The sequence below is a fragment of the Dermacentor variabilis genome, chromosome 4 (assembly GCF_050947875.1).
Source record: "Dermacentor variabilis isolate Ectoservices chromosome 4, ASM5094787v1, whole genome shotgun sequence".
In the NCBI taxonomy this organism is placed as follows: Eukaryota; Metazoa; Arthropoda; class Arachnida; order Ixodida; family Ixodidae; genus Dermacentor; species Dermacentor variabilis.
In genome coordinates, this window is record NC_134571.1 from 115,404,033 (window position 1) to 115,416,480 (window position 12,448).

At 43.9% G+C, this 12,448-nt stretch overlaps 1 long non-coding RNA gene across 1 annotated transcript; it reads left to right on the top strand.

Moving 5' to 3' along the window:
- The first annotated feature begins 8,347 nt into the window (after positions 1-8,347).
- LOC142579652 (uncharacterized) lies at positions 8,348-11,800 on the top strand. The gene is made up of 3 exons (XR_012827431.1): positions 8,348-8,758; positions 10,558-10,769; positions 11,596-11,800. It is a non-coding gene; the product is annotated as an uncharacterized LOC142579652 (long non-coding RNA).
- The last annotated feature ends 648 nt before the right edge of the window (positions 11,801-12,448 follow it).

Below are 12,448 nucleotides of genomic sequence, written 5' to 3' on the forward strand. Positions count from 1 at the left end.
GAAGTCCGGTGGGCGCTCAGCCGGAGCTTGAGAGCAGCTGCAGACTGCATGCTGCACAAAAGACGTGAATGGTCGTATATACAGCAGTGTTACCTACAGAGGCAGCCTTTTCATATCCCCTTATGCAGAAAAATGCTTTTCAAAAAAATCAACTCATACCCGCACCTTTACTCAATCTAGCCTACCGCAAGCTCTCACATTGGCTTAATTCATCTATGATCATAATCCTCAGCCGCTTCCGCCTTCATTGTCTTTATTCCGGTCCCTTGTAGCAGTGCCTTGTTGAAACTCTTTTCGAATTTACGCGTGAGCGTTAATTATTCATACAACATTTAATAAAGCAATTTCCAACTTTACATGCCTTTCTCTGACGAAGTTTTTATTTCTTCAAATTTGTTTTCATTCTTCAACAACAAAAACCACTTGGCGGAGGCCACGACTTCATCCGAATTTATAAACTACAGCTCATTCTCAACCTTTGCGCAGCGTGCTCTACGGAATAATGAGCTAATAAATGGTTCTGAGTCATGACGTTGAGAGCCACTGCTACTAGGTTAATGTCTCGTATATGACGCCAGTATTTCTGCATTGGAACGAAAATCAAGATTAGCAGATCTATCTATTCACCGACGCATTGCCGTTCTCAAGATCACAATTACTTTTCCAAGAACCCTTCATCATGCTCCTTAAATCGTTGCCACAGCACACATCTCTTACGGTCCGTACTCATCCGCAGCCAGTCAAACGCCCGCATGCGCAAACTGCTCATTTTTCCGCCTCGTTGATTCCTCGAACTGCTAAACATTGGAACAACTTCCTGGTGACGTGGCTGCCATCCCTAGCCCATTCTCTTTCCAACAGCGTGTGATTGATCCCTTTGCATATAGATATGTAAGAATGTGTAGATGATGTGGAACATATGTAAAGTTCACCCCTTATGTTACGGCCCGCTGTGGGGTTCCTTAGGGAATAAAGTGAACCAAAAATCAGCATGAAAATTCTGACACTGGCATTCTTTCTCTTTTTCTTAAAGTGAAACTTTCTTGCCAAGTTCGAGGCACTGTTTCGTATACATCTGGCCTCCATCGCCGAAGGTGTTTGACGTGATTTGTGGCACTCTCTAAGAACGGAGCAGTAAAGAAGTAGTTTTGCGAGTTTGCCGTTTCAAGCATAGAGTTTCATGCAGGAACTACTACAGGAAGTAGTGGCTCTAGCATTTACGGGTGCTGCAAGCAGTGCTGTGCAGCCAGCATGGCTGCATAACACTGCTTGCGAATGGTGGCTGCATGGAATGGTGGTTCGTACATAAATTTGCCTTAACTTTGCTCCTTTTGCTTCAACCGTCATTGTGACAGTGTCAGCTCATCGTTTTCAACAAAGTAGGGCGTCTTAAATATACGTAAATAAATATCATTCAACTGTACGACGGCAGGATTCGAGCACAGATTCTCTAGCACAGAAGGCTGATGCTGAGATGCCATGGATGCATGCGTCGACAAGCGGCACAGAACATCCTTTCTTCCAGGCAAGCCAGCGCATTTAGACGCTCGGCACGTTTCGATTCCCAGCTGCACCAGAAGAAACAGACGTATCAGAAACAGCAAGACTGCAACAATACCTTATGGATCACCAGTGAATATTTAAACAAATACTATAGACGTGATGGACCATGAGTCAATGTGTGTGTTTGTCCCTGATTCCCTGCACATCAAATAATTTCTTCGTATAACATGTTGCTCTTTCATACAAGTACTTATAGCTCGAGAGCCACACTTCATAGACACATGGTTCATGAACGAATCGCACCAAGAATGCTTCACTTTACGTAGAGGTCAACTGGAGTTGAGTCTGCCTGATTTTTACAGCGAAGCTTTCTATGTCTCACTGATTAGTGCGTGAGCGCCGAAAACGCACTGCCGGAAAGTCAACTTACACATCTGCGTAGAACACTACAGTTTCTATTCCCAGTACTACGCCAGCGTCAACTGGCCGGCCGGTCAGTGCAGGATAACGGCGCGAAGCGACGAGCTCAGCAAGAGTAGCGCATGCGCAGAAAGCTCACTAGAAGCACAAGTTGCGTTTCCTAGACATGACACTACCCCTTTCCCTATTAGCTGAGCCCACCCATCTCACCGATCTATCATGCAATATATGCCGCGCTACCCAAACTGTGTATATATATATATATATATATATATATACGCACTGTGCTGTAGAGTCGTCCGTGAAAGTGTGAGTGTGTGCGTGTAATGAACGGCTGCACGATCAGAAGAACTAAAGGCTATGCAACTTAATGACAAGTGTTAATTCAACTTCAGCCTTCAAACAATACAATCCTAAACAAGCAATCAAATCACATATGCACATCATCAGGTCGCTCAGCCATTCTTGCGTTCGGTGCGTGGCCGTTGGCTTTGGACTGATTTGATTCAGTTTGCACTAGGGGGAAAGCTTCGCGTTCGACCATCTTTCTTTAAGAAATGGCCTTTGATTCTTTTTTTTCGTTACTTCTCTGTAGCCCGACGTTTCGTGCTCAATGCACGCTCTGATCCTATTTTGTTCCCTTTACTTCTTACTCCACACTCGGCTGCTCTAGTTGCCGACTTATTTACTTCTCCGTAGTCGACCTCTGCAAGCTTCTGTTGACAGTATCTCTCTATCCGTTGCTTCCTCGCCTTGCACCTTCGCGCGCCTACTCAGTGGCACATACCGATTCTTGGAGAGTGGCCGAGTATGTTCACAAACGTACCGTCACATGCCCTTATGCACATATCCAGTGCCAAAGTTGTTGTATTCATGACAACACTGCAGCCAGCAGCCAATAGTAAGCAGCCGACAGCTCGCATCCGCAAACTGGGGGAAAGAGAACAAGGAAGCGTCCCTTTGAAATATTAAGTCAAGCGCTTTAACTAAAGCACCGTTTCCAGCTTCATAGCTTTCCTTCAATTTCCTTAGGCTCGAATTGTCGGTTCAGTAAGTTGCTACAAGCATAACGCAAAAGAATAAATGATTTTTTTTTACTAGCAGAACTGGCAAAAGAGAGACAAAAGTGGAGGAAAGACAGGGAGATTAGCCAGTGTATGTACCGGCTGGCTACCCTGTGCTGGGGAAACGGGTGAAGGGAATAAAAGGTGAAAGGAGCAAAAAAAAGTGAACGGGCAAGTTGTCATTCGTAACTTGAAACTGGGTGCAAAAGGTGCTGCAAACCGTTTTATATTTCGTCGTATTTTCTTAACGTGTAGGGAATATTCCGTCCCTGATGGCCAAATATAAACGTGACACTGAAGTGCCTCAAGGAGAAGAATACCGACTGAGTCTATTGCTAGCATCGCGGCTTCATTAGCGATGCCGAAACGCACTCGTAGTGGTTCATGTCAATAAATTGGAAATTTATTCCGCACACCACGGCAGGTCAACTAAACCAAGGTACAAACAAGCCCATTTATCTATTTCGTTTTTATACTTGAACGCCAAGGCAATTCGTAATTATTACAGCAGGGAGGCCTGCATGAAATGTGTACCCGGCAGCATTAAATAAACTTAGAGAAGTAGACACTAAAACGGCAACACGTTTCACAAAACACCATTTGAATCTCATACTTTTCAGAGTTTTTTTTTTAGACTCTCTATATTGTCCATGCCTCTTTTTTTAAGTCAGCGTTTGAGAGACAGCGGCAATTTGCATGGATTCTCAAATAAATGAATAATTATCGTTTTGCTTAGCATTGCTCTAAGAGATATTTTTCATATACCGAGTGTTTCACGAAACATGAAGGGAATGCCCTAAATAGGAATAAGATGCGATGATTAGGCGATTTTTACGTGGCTTCTTCTATCACTTGGACGTACACGAAATTATTCTTGTAGGTATAAACTGGCCAATAAATTATGCAAATTAATATAGCGGCTTGTTTAGCCAAAATCGCACGACGATGGGCCGCAGTGCATGCCATCCGTGGAGCTCATAACCATCCCACAAAACGAAAAGCGTGCAGGTGGGTAACTTTGCTTAAAATTTCTGCCAATTTCACACAGAATGAAAGCGAAACTGAACTGCCAGAGAGTGCTATACTCGCACGACCCCCATCGTGGTAGGCCAGTGAATATGTGATCGCGCTGCTGAGCTCTATGTAACGAGTTCGACCCAAGCCCCAGCGGCCGAATTCCAATGTATTTATCATGTAGGAATGGTCATGCACTGGGAATCGGATGCGAGTTAAAAGAACCCCATGAGGGTGAAAATGATTTCGGAGCCCTCCACTACGGCGTGCCTCATCATCACATTGTCGTTTTCGTACGTAAAGCTTCAGATTTTCTTTTGTTACTGCATTTTGCCTAAAAGGTTAGTTGGTTTAATTTGTATCGTTGCTTGTCTGATTTCTACTTCGGCTCGCACGCGTCTGGGATTGATAAGAGAAATGAGAAAATTTTTTTATTGTCGGGCCGTACCTGTTTGTAAACAATTTCGAACGAATTTCTTTAAACACCTAGCAACGAAACTCAATATGCACGGGGTCGTAACTTTGCTGCCACAAACTCAAAACCAGCGTCAAGAAGACTATAAGTACTTTCTTTTTGCCCTCCATACGGGACAAAATAGGTTTTCTTCAGATACAGGGCCACACTTCCCGCTTATACCCGACTGCCCAGTGAAGTGTAAAGTAAATCACGTAGAAATGTACACTTGCGCACCCCAAGTAGAAATACAGAGTCAGCTGGAGACGAGATGCAATCAATTCTCGGGCGCAATCTCCACTTTGCAATCTATCCAATCTATCGACTCGGAGACGGGCGGGTAGCAGTAAACTGCAAAAAAAAGGTATTAGAAAAAAAAGAGGACATGAAACAGAATTAAATTCAAGCAAGTTTAACGCTAACCTGCTAAACTCCTCTTCTAACAAAATACAAATTGTAAATAGAATAAATACAAAGTGGAAAGAAAAATATAGCTGTTGGGCCCAGAGGGTCTGCGAACTTCGCCAAACCAGTCTCAACTCAATTTCTGCTCCGTCAAATTGAGCCACTGGTCTCTGGAGACCAAGCACCGGCGCAAGCAACGGAAATCTCGCATCACACGGGACGTCACGCCATATATACACTTCTCGCGGAACGCCCCACCGAGAACGGCAAATAGGAAGACGAAGTACACGGCAGTGAAATATCACGAGCGTTTGGGAACGGAGCGTGAAATTTCTCCGCATAAATTTGCCACTGCTCGCTCGAGCGACTGGTTCCACTCTCACACGCAGAGACTCCGAAAGGCGTCCGCGCTGACAAGATCTGGATTCCCGAAGCTCCATTTCACTCTCTTCTGAGTTCAAGTATACCGTTTCTCTGGTTACAGAGAAAGTTTTCTCAAACTCGAGTTTTGGCGAAATGCAATCAGCGTACTGCTCGCTGACATGAGCGCGGCGTGGGAGAAAAAAAACAAAAATGATACTAAAAGGGGGGCAGCCCAGTCGCTACATGGCCGAGATAGAGCGCCCATCGGAGAAAAAGAAAAGAACTCGAACGCAGCAAGCAGCTTCTGCGTGCTCTTTGTGTACTGAGAAGTGCTTCAGTAATGCGACGGTATATGCTTATTTGCACCGCGAATATACGAAGCGTATTGCGGAAACGTACCGCGCGTCTAAATGGAATAAATACTACGGCTTTGAACATTTTTACTATGTTGTCTACCAACGATACTGTTACGGTCTCCAGGCAGGGTTAAAGGAGGGGAGGGGTGTAATGATCGCCAAGACACGAAGACCGTGAAATTCGTAGGAGCCACGTCGTCCTCCTCTTCCTCTTTTCCCGCTCCCCACGTTTTCCACTGCCAGTGACGCTTTGCAACATTCCTCCTCTCCGAGACGAAGCCTTCTTGACGAGTCACTTTTTCTTCCTGAGTGTGAATGGTTTGAGGCGGGCAGCGTGCGTCACCTCAGTCTTGCGAGAACAGCGGTCGTTGGAACCGAAACGCAATTGTGTAGTTCACCTCGTTTAAACGATCGAGGATAGCGGACGGCCCGGCAGTGTCGGCAAGTAGCTTTTGTCTCAAGCCACGTCTGCGTATTGGAGTCCACCGGGAACACATGTAACAACATGCTGGTGTTGATTGTCGTAGCGTCATTCAGAGTGGCCTTGCGCGGCCAAAGTACGTAAGCGAGCATGTCGACGAGCCTCTTCTACACTACAAAATGTCTCCGCGATAGACAAATCGTCATGGATGACAAAAGAAAAGATATTGTCCAGCGTATGACGAGGTGGTCGCGCGTAAAGAAGGATGAACCCATACAAAAATGCTTCCTTACTTTCTTTAGAACTTTTATCAACATCCTATCAACTTTAGTAACATCCTATTGACTTTTACTTTTTAGTAACGTTTGTCAAAAGAAAGTTGGTTACTTCTTTTCTAACTTCAGTATGTAAAAAGAAAGTTACTAGAAAGTTAAGACACACTATCTTAACTTTTTAGAAACACGATTCAATAGGAAGTCCATAAAAATAATTATGTTCTTAAAGTACATAACCCAAGTTACAAAACATGCATGAATATTATTCAATAAGGTTATAAGTATTCAGTGAACATGGCTGGTGCAAGACAGTCTTGTTTCATGGACAGGTGTAAATTTCCACAATTTTCAATCAACTTTCTAGTAACACTGGTTACTAGAAAGTTGTTAAAAATGATTTAGTGAAAAATGAACATATAACAGCATCTGAACTATAAATGAATATGCAAAGACTGGCTGCTTAAAAAAAAATGTTTTTTTGCACAGTAACTGTTTTCCTAATTTTTAATCAACTTCCTAGTAACAGATGATAGTAGAATGTTCATAGAAAAAAATTGCTTCTAATACCGGACGCTAAGAGGAAATATGGTCTCACCAATTCAACATGAGGGCACGTATTCTCGAAAACACGACAGCTAGTGCCATGGGAAGCGTGTATATGAGCGGTGATCATGAATTTGTGCTCATTAGGTGTCAAAGAAGCCCGTAGGCCATGCACCATAGCACTAGATGGAGCTGCACGGACGGCGCGCTGATCGGCTCGTGTTCGCCAACTAAAGCGGGAGAAACACGGTCCTATTCGGTGTCCGATCTGGCGTCCGACGCGCCGAAACTGCAGCCCGAATCGAGGTGTTATGCCGTGCCGAAGCGCCGGATCGGACGTCCGGCGTGCGACAAACCGGGCAGATTTTCATCGTCCGACGTGTCCGACAACTGCACCGTCGTCTGGTCGCAGCCAATGGCAGCGCGGCTGGCATGTGACGTTCTCTGACGTTCCCTCCACGGAGGCGATGCTGGCTGGCCGGTTTCTCGCAGTTATTCTTTTTCCTTGCCTGCTGCAGTTTGTTTCTGACATGAAATAGTTACCAGTTCAGTAAAATTATCTCGAACGTGTGCCTGTTATGCAAACCAGCGCCTTGTACACTAGCACTAAGCTACTGGTGAGATCGGGAGCCGCGACGCGAGGGCATTTCGCGAGCAGACATCACACACCGACCATCTGAGCGAGGCCGCTCGCTTCGCTTGCACGTTTGCCCTTCGCAACGACTGCGTCAAGTAAACCAATTGTATTTAATTACGGCCGACCTAAGTGTACAGTGTTAATTGTTTTGGCAAAAATAAGCACTCTTCGACGAGCTCGGGCTTGATCGCAAGCGCCGTCGGCTGCAACGTCCGCCTAGCTATGCCTACCGGCCCTATCGCTGGCTTTAGCGGAGCCGTCAGTGGACAACGCGCCGTCATGAAGTGTTCTGTCACTCACAGGGGCATAATTTTATCGACAGCGTTCGCGTAAAGCGAAGCAGTGTTGTGCAGAGTTGTTCATATTGCGTTTCTCGACGTGGATATGAACTCAAGCTGGGGAGCTGGATGTGGGCGGAGCTTACGCGCCGCTCATGCCGTAGCATGCAGCGCCGCACGTCGGATCGGACACCGAATCGTACCGCGTGTGTCTGTATAGCTCGCTCATGGTTCGGCTGAAGTCCCCGTATATTCTTTATAAATAAGGAAGCCTACCTAGGCACTGTAAACCCAACGATTGGGGCCTAATGCCTCTCCGCCTCCCACTACGGCTTCCTTTGAGTGACAAAGTCTGATCTCGAAGGCCGTGCTTTTGCAACCTGCATGCACCTGAAGCAATTGCGAATCTTGAAGGCAGCATCCGCTTAGTTTTTATTATATATACATTTCCTTAAACTTCGTATCACAAAGTACAAAGTACACACTTTTGGACCAAACAAATATATTGAAGGACTCTATCAAATGTTATTAGGAAAAAAACACGCAATTTTTTCATTTAAGATACATTTTTCTAAAATACCGCAGAGTGGCGCTACTGCAGTATCTGTTTGGTCGACACACCGCGTTGGTTGCAGTGAATGCTCCTTGCAGTAAGGTGGTATTTGAGTTATATTTTAGAAGTGCCTAGACAAAACGTGCTCCTTGTCGTGTGCAGTAACCATCGCAAACCCTCCGGACTCGTGTAACGCCATTAGTTCGCCGTGTGTTTCGAGCGATCCACCAGTGTCGTCAGTGAGTGCCCTAGTACAGCGCCCGTCCGAGCTGCCTTTGTTCTGCCGAGCTGCCTGCCCGCGCTCTCGTGAAAAGTCTGGTACTGGGGCTTCGAATTGTAGTGTTTGGAAGACTGTTGAAGGTTGTGCTTTTGTGGAGCTGGAGTTCATCGGAAGTTCTACAGTGCTTGCGCCAGAGAAACGTCGGTGCCTCTGTACCTGTTAGACGAAGGAGCGTTTGCCAAGTCTTGAAAGGTAAGCAAGTTTGGCGCTTGCGCGCATTCTTGAAGCTTATGATTTACGTAATGATCGTTGTGTAACTAGCTAGAGCAAAGCGCTTTCCTATCGTATGTTAGCCATGTTGCTGTGCACATTTAGCAAGCAATTTCACGAAAGCTTCCTCTGATGTTACAGCGTGCTTGCATTCTGCTACCCGCCTTGATTGCTATGCCTGAATGGGCACACAATTATGAAAACACATTGAAAGTTGGTGTTCGTTCGGTAGTTTCCTGGCAAGAAGTTATTCGCTATATAGGCATTCCCGCAAGTACAGTACATGTGTAATGTATGCGTCGATGTATCATGGGCTTCGCGCGTTGACACACGATTGCTATGTTTGACGCTTAAGCAGATAGAAGCTTGTATGAAGATTTTTGTATGTATATAGTTCGGTTTGGAGGTCCGCGTCGCAAGAACGTGTGTGTATTGTTTATGTTCTTGAGTGTCTTCGCGTATTTGTCTTCTATGTTACAGAGCGGATATAGGCCGATATTACAATAACGAGGTGCATTTTTAATCTAGACATTTCAATCAGACGCCGGCCTTTAAGAAAGACAGACCAACCAAATCTTAATAACAAGATGTCAGCTCTTGCAATCGTAGGTTACGGCAGTGCGTAATAATTTAAAGACTGCGATTTTGTAGCGATACTTACCCCTCGATTCTATATCACTCTTCTCGCCCACCGCTAACGGCCGGCAGCTGCAGTACGTAGCACGGGCCGGGGCGTCGGTCAGCCCACTAACGAATAGCGAAAAGGAATAGCATCGCTACAAAATCGCGGTCTTTAAATTATTACGCAAATTTTGTGCACAATGAGATGTTATAAACACACCTTGCATGTACATGAAAAAAAGGTTTACAACAGAGATGACATATATGCATGGGCACATATATGTGTCAATAAAATACTCGAGCGTCTTTCTGCCTACAGAAAAAGAAGTTATGTCTCCTCGAGGGCATGGCGGCTTGTACTAATGAACCTCTAAGGGAAGGTTTTCTCTAATACCTATTTTTGATAGCTAAATGCTTATGTGGCATGTACAAACTGCTTCCATCAATTTCTCATTGGGATGAGCTGTCTAAAATTTAATTTTCAGTAATAATTGCAATAATTAACTCATTTAACCTGTCTTCTAATGACTAAAGTTCTATGCTTCTACCTTGACAAACCTTTTGTGAAATTAGTTTGATGAGGCCCAATATACAGGGCTTTCTAAATTGAAGGTATCAGTACCTATTAAAGACTATGCTAACTATGAAAATGCTGCTTGCGTATGTGGTTTATTCACTCTGTCAGACAAAATCTTTACACCCAAGTGCAGTCAGTAAATTGAAAACTGCATGTCTGCAAGGGGAAGTCAGAATTGTATTTGAAGACAATTGCATCTTGTTTGATAGTTCACGAGCACTTGTGCGTCACTAATCGAGCACAGCTTGGCCCAATACTCGGTGAGGCTTGAAGCTTTCAATGTCTGCTAATCACTAAAACAGCACCAGATCTCACTCTGTGTCAAGGGGTGGCACACATTTGCTTAGTTCTAGGCAGATGCATGTCTTTCTTTTGCATTGAAGTTCCCAATACTTTCTAGTCTTTACGTAAAAGTACACAGCTCAGTACAATGCATGTATGGTATACGTAAGGCTGCTTTGTTCTTTAAACCGAATCAACGAGAAGCAGCGACTTTCGTTTTTGCAAACCTTACCCTACTTCCTAACCATTCCTTGATCAAATGTGTATAAAATGAATCTGTGGTTGTTGTATTCTTTCACAGGTAGACATCGGTGACGGTGTATACGTTGAAAAGGGCATGCTGAAGAGGCTGTGCCTGGATGCTAACAACTCAGGCTTTCACTTCGCGGAGGACCTCCTTAAAGCTCCTTTTTCAATAGAAGACGTTGAAGGGAGGTCCTTTTTTTTGGGCGGCTGTCAAATGCCTTCCACAGAAGGATCCGTTGGATTCCAAGAAGGTCAACACCATAGTAGGTATGTGTGTCACAAAGAAGCATCTTAATATTCTTTGTGCAGTTTTCAACAAAACTCCTTTCATGGCAATTTCAGTGCTATCTTAGGGTATACTCCTTTCTTTCCTGCTAAAATAGCTATTAACCTGATTATAATAGCATATTATAATGCAAGCTTTGTCACCATAACTAGAAAATTGTCATTACTGTTGGCATATGTATTTTTGTGATAGATGCCCTGGTCATATGAATGCACTGATAATATAATATCCTGTTTTGTGGAAAGCTAACATGTTTAGTAACAAGCTCACTTTGACAATGTCTGCCTGCACAGCAAAGGCATTTTCTAATCTTGCTGTAGAATGTCCGTAATGCCTGTTCAACTGCTTACATGTTGCTTGTATCATTTCGTGGTTCTTAAGTACAACACACTCTTCTATGTACCTGTGCCCAAGCAAAGCTGCAGCACAGTTATGACTGGCACCTTGCCTTTCCTAAGATAATTCACACATGAAACTTCCATGTACTGGTCACAATACGAATATCGAAGTTCATTAAACTGAAGTTGATTTACAGCTTTTGTTTGTAGATGACAATTGGTATGATAGAGTTTATGTGTTGTGCATCTGTTGGTGTTACGCACATCCATCACGCTCCCAGCTTTAATGCACTAATTCAGTCATTTCATGCATTTTTAGGACTTTGCACAAAACAAGTGGACATGTTTAGAGCTCACAGGGTTGAAAGCTTGTCTCTTGTGCACTTCCTTTTTAAGAAACAGATGCATGGTGTGTTGCAATGTCACTGTAGCAAAACTAATATATTGCCTTTTTTCTTCTCTTTTCTAGACCACACAACGCAACATTTCAGCCTACTTCCAGGGCAGCTGGAGAACTCGTCCTCCTGACTAGCCTGGGGATATTAAATGGATGTGTTCAAGCACAAATGGAAACCTGTCTTCTGTTGCATGCCACACCTAGCCACTTGGCAATCACTATTCGCCACAGACAGATAGTTGACAGGATGTTACTAGCAAGTCGTTAGGATATATAAAGGTGGTTAATAAATAGTCGCAGCACAGTTTTTAGGAAGCAAATAAAAATTTTATTCAGAGATAATCAAAGCTTATTTTTGCAATACATAATTGCAAAAGTAGTTACCTCTGAATAAAATTTTTATGTACTTCCTAAAAACTATGAAGCGACTATTTATTAACCACTTTTATACATCCTAACGACTTCCTAGTAACATCCTGTCAACTATCTGTGGCGAATAGTCGACAGGATGTTACTAGCAAGTTGTTAGGATGTATAAAGGTGGTCAATAAATAGTCGCTTCACAGTTGACACTTTCTAACGACATAAGATAATAAGCAGTCGGTAAGAATTCTATCGACATTTTATATCTATACTTTCAATTCAATATCGGTGGCCAATAGTCGGTAGGAGGTTACTAGGAAGTTGTTACGGTGTCTAAAGACGGTTTATAGAATGTTGATAGGTTCTAGTAACATTTGTCTAAAGACGGTTTATAAAATGTTACTAAATATTTTTGTAAGGGAAAGGGCCGAAACTGGTCGTTGCGCGTTCCGCAGTGTTGGAAGCGTACGTCACGAAGGGTAATACTTCCTCCAGTTCTTGTGACCCGAAGCGACGTGCAATAATAACATGCTGATCAATGTTCGGCTGGTGCGTATGGTGA